We start from the raw sequence: 5,392 nt of genomic DNA, 5'->3' as shown, positions 1-5,392 counted from the left end.
ATGAAATCCTGTAGTCCAATTCTACTAACAAATTTTATTTCAGCTTTACTCACATGTGGTCCAATGAAGTGATGGCCAATACATAATTAGTATATATAGGGACATTTTTATATTACTTAATTTTACAAAGTATCACTGCATGTTGCATCATCCAAATCAGCACAATTCTTTTCAAGAGAGCCATTTGAGTTCCTCATTTGCATTTTTATTCCCCCTGTGGGGGGAGCATGATTCAAGTTAACAAAACGTATGCTAAAAAACCTCTACCTGCAAACTAAAACTAGGGATCATAAAAATATTGTTAAGTAAAAGTTGATAAATAAATATTTTAGTGAATTATTATTCTTGCAAACCAAATCTTATACATTAATTTACTAGTACAACCATCACTTTTAAGTCAAATAGTACATTCTTCTTCCTCATGTTGTGAGAGAATATGAATGAATCATATTGTTTGTTCAAAAATATACATATATATATAATTACATTTGGAAATAAACACATTAACAAATATATTTTCCCCCTGAAATAGCAAGTGCCGTCTTATAACACAGGAAGTGCAGAGGAAGAACACCCAAAAGTAAGGATAGTAGAGCAATATGGCAAGCCAAGCACATTAGAATTCTCTCATGCTAAAAACACAAAAATTAAATTAAATGAAAACTATTAGCTGTATTATATAAAGTATATACAGAATATGTGTGCATATGTACATATAATGCATAACTCAGCAGGTTAGAAATTAAGTAAAATTTTCAGAAACCAAAATGTATAATGGAGTCAAACTCCAGAAAAGTAAGCAAATATAAGAGGCTTCCTTAGGGGAAAAGCTAATCTGTTATTCCAGAGCCTCAGTTTTAATTGATGGGGAATCTCTAGAGAGGAAAAAAAAAAACAACAAAACAGACAAACAAAAATAAACAAACCCCATAGAACAAAGAAATAAAACCTAGACCAACTAGTTTCTGTCCAGAATTAGTTAAAAGATCCTGCATAGATCTTGGCCATGTCCATAATATATAAGTTTGAAAGAGGCAACTTTTAAAGAGAAAAATAAAGACATATGTAATCTCTACCTTTAATGTTGGTAAAGGGGCAAAATTTCCCTTGAATTATGTCCAGTGGGTTTGAACCTCCAGTTGCTATGCAGAAACAAAATGGTATTCCTCTCTATTGATACATACCATAACTCAGTACTCAATTTTTTCAGAAATAAAAATTTTAAGGAATTCTAAAAACACCAATCAGGGAGAAATAACCACTTACATACACAGAGATTATCATAAAAATTGATTCCCCACCATTAATAATGGAAGACAAAAACAGGGATTTAAACTCCTCTGCCTCTCTTTTGCTAAAATCCACTTAAATCTCTTAAGTTTTTCAGCCTTCCAACTGTTTTGTTTGTTTTGCTGTTTTTTATGTTCTATCTTATTTGGCTCATTGGATTCTCCCCCACACATGCACATCCCAGGTGTCAACTAAGAACATAACCTGACTTTTATGCAGATACTGGGCTTTCCCATCTGTGGTTTCACCTATGCAATGTTCAGTCCCTGTAGCAACCCTAAACTTGAGCCTCTACTTTTCAACCCAAAACGACTGGAGAATTTGGCATGAGTTCATTCTTCATTGTAACATTATAACTCTTTGGACAAGTCCAGAGAGGAAAGGGCCTCTAAATGTGGATATTGTGCAGTGTGCTTTCAAGATCAAATTTCCAGCAGTTTCTACCTGTTTTTAAATTATTCCCAGTATATTTTAATTATAACAGTATCTTCAAATACGTGTTTGGTATTGGTATTTTTTCTTAACTCCATAATTCTTATCTGTAAAAATTATTTCAGTACAAGGTCACATGTCATTAAGTGAATTACATTTTCTACTTACATTCCTGCACCAATGGAGTGTTTGCAATAGAGAGTTCATGGTCCACAAAGCCTAAAATATTTACTATTTGGCTATTTACAGGAAACTGTGCATATCATTGATAAATATAGTAATGTTAGTTAAGATATCCTTTCCCACTATAATAATAATATGTATCTCTTAAAGAGAATAGTTTTATTCATTCTGCTTTTACTCTACAAGTCTGAAATATATTTATCATCTATTTTTGTGTACAGGTATCCTAAAAGGGAATATTTCCAAAATAGAAAAAAAATTATATAGTTATATATTTATATTTATAGATTAATGTCACAATATGAAAAGATTTCCACCTCTTCAAAATACTACTATAAAATATTACTTTGAAAATAGTTGCGACTTTAACAGAAACAAGATATATGTACTTTAGTTAAATTTAAGGATGAATATCTCTGTGTACAATATTTAGCAACATATTTTTCACTGTATATTTTTTTATTTCACACATGCATTTAGTGGAAAGAATATAATTTACTACTCTCACCCCAAGAATCTTCCACCTACATATACGCTATTATTATGTTTTGCTTCGATATAACTCAACAAGAGATTTACTGAGTAATAGTAAGGTACTACCTTCATTTAGATGAAAATAATTACATATTTCAAATGTTTCAAATATAAATTATTATCTACATTATGACTTTATTATTCATTTTCACTGTTATTCCTTCTTTACTCACAATACTTTCACTCCTTTTGTAGGTGATAAAAGGGAATTTATGCATGACTTACCCCAGCTCCATTTAAATTTGACTCATTTCTATATTTTTTCTGAATTAGCAATGAAAATAATACTTATCACCTGATATTTTATAATTACTGTTAAAATATTTGCTAGTGACTAGTCCTATTTCATTTTTAAAAAAATGAGAACTTTGCTGTCTTTTAAAATGTAAAATCAAATAAATAAATCTGGAAAATAATGAAATCAATTAATTAAAACTGTGTACACTACCGTTTCTAGAAAAATTCAAACCTTAAAATGACTAGTAGAAGGCAATTATTCAGACTAACATGAAATTCATTTCGCATCAAATATTTTCTTCCAAAAGTCAGAAAATCATCAAATAAAAATTTTTATTTTGATATAATTATTTACAATAATGAAAATAACAGACAATTGGGCTTAAAATTAAACTAAACATGATTTTTTCAAAAGAAATAGTAATTTGCTTTCAGGAAATAATTAAGAAAAATTTCTCAACTAAGCATCTTTATACATATGTATGCAAAGTTGTATTCTGCACATTCCTAAGAATATAGATCTGAAGCAAGTTTGCCCACATTCAAAATTTGACATTACTGAGCTAGAACAGGGACTGTGTTCAGGATCAACGCCCTGCCCTAACAGGAAAGGCATAAGGAAAGGCTGAGCTATGTTTCTGAGCAGTATATCTCATTAGAATATGGAAGTAGAATGTCTACCAGAAAGAAGTACTCTGAAGAAGAAAATGGACTAAGCCGGCCTTTGTCAAGATGAATTCCAGAACTGACCATTCATCTACTTTTTTCCCCATTGTAATACTAAAAATCATATCCAGGTCTGGAGATTTAACATACGAATGAGACACGTGGTACATGCACAAACATGCTTTGTCCATGTGCCTACCCGCCCAGGTTCCTTTATCTCCTCTCCCCTACATGCTTAGATGTCACTCCTTTCACCCCTCAGCCTCTTTAAAAACTTTCCCTGGTCTTTGTTCAGACAGCCAGTGGCGACATTTGTTCTCGATACTGCCTTCTTTGTGCTGGAGACTAAGTCCCCAATAAACCACTGCCTGAATCTTTTCTTGGCCTCCTGTCAATTTCTATTTTCACTGAGAACCAATGAACCCTGAAGTCAGTGACATAAACACTTATTGTTGTTGTGTCCTTGGGCAAAAATACTAACTGTGTCTCTTATTCTTCTTTTATTAATATGGAAATAACAATAGTATTTTCAATATAGGGTTGCTATTAAATTACATGATTAAAAATACCTAAAAATTTTAACAGTGTCCAGCACAGTATAAGCAACATAGATTTATTAGTTATTTAATGCATGTATTTTTCTTATTAAATGACCTTATGTATGTTCTTTGTATAATATTTATTAATACTAAAATTGACTAAGCATAGTTTTGAATATAAAAACACTTTAATTATGTAACAAATTCTTATGGTAAAAATCATACTTTAGTAATGGTAAATAAAAAAAAAGCTCTCACAGACTAACAAGGAAAAGACAAGCAACTCACTGGACAATAGAAAATCCATTCAAATAAGAAAAAATAGGGAAGAGCAAATCAAAATATCAGGCTTACATATAAAAAATATTTAAATANAATCATCATACCAGGGCCAGAATAAGGGGACAAGTCACTCCCGATATTGATCAACAAGGTACCTTTGGGGTTAGTGCTCAAGCAGAAATAATTGAGTGGGGGTGGATATTGGTGGTCATCTGATTGGCAAGAGACCGTGCAAACTTGCTTTAACCTCACCAGGAGCTTTCTCGACTATTGGGCTCAGAATGGCTCCCAACATAAATAGATTAGGAAACAAACAAACAAAAAAAAAAAACAAATTAAAGTTGCAAACACATCTCACTTTATGTTTCATATATAACTAAAAATTTAAGGAATTCAATAACATCTTTTCTTCTTAGGGATTTAGGAAGAATACTCCTAAATATTATTGACAGACTTAGTCTTAGAAATTTTCTTGAAATCAAAGGAAATATATGTTCAACTAAAAATGTATATACCTAGCAGAGTCTTTCCGTTTCTAATAATCACTGTGTAGACCTTATCAGACAAATCCTCTTGCCAACACAATTAATTAAATTTTTTTCAACATTTATTTATTTTTGAGAAACAGAGTGCGAACAGGAGAGGGGCAGAGAGAAAGGGAGACATAGAATCTGAAGTAGGCTCCAAACTCTGAGCTGTCAGCACAGAACCTGATGAAGGGCTCAAACCCACAAACCATGAGATCATGACCTGAGCCAAAGTCAAACACTCAACCGATTAAGCCACCCAGGTGCCCCACACAATAAATTTTTCAAAGACATTCTAACAGTGTGCACATCCGAATGAAACTGAGGGATATATGACCCTAAAGAAAAGGGAAATTCACTGGGTGATATCTAGGTTTAACTGACTTTTCCATAAGGGGGCTCCCTCATCTGCTTAAGACACGGAGCATTTTGCTAAGTATAATTACTAATCTTCCTGGGTAGAAATATTACAGGTGGGAGTTCAAGACCACAGAATAGCTTGAAGTTGATAGAAAGAAGGAAAGATAGGGGACATGCTCCCACATCTAAAAACCAACTCTTCAGTCTTTCAATGACTCATATTTCACTGGCTCATAATTTGGGCATACTTGGAACAAGACCAGAGGATATCTTAAGGGAAAGAAATAGCTGAACACTGAAAGATCTGAGTTGAAATTTCAGCAACTGGTTACTGCAGAGACA

Source organism: Crocuta crocuta, unplaced genomic scaffold (genome assembly GCF_008692635.1).
Source record: "Crocuta crocuta isolate KB4526 unplaced genomic scaffold, BGI_CrCroc_1.0 scaffold435, whole genome shotgun sequence".
Classification (NCBI taxonomy): Eukaryota; Metazoa; Chordata; class Mammalia; order Carnivora; family Hyaenidae; genus Crocuta; species Crocuta crocuta.
The sequence above is the reverse complement of the archived record's forward strand: the minus strand, read 5'-3'. Positions refer to the sequence as shown.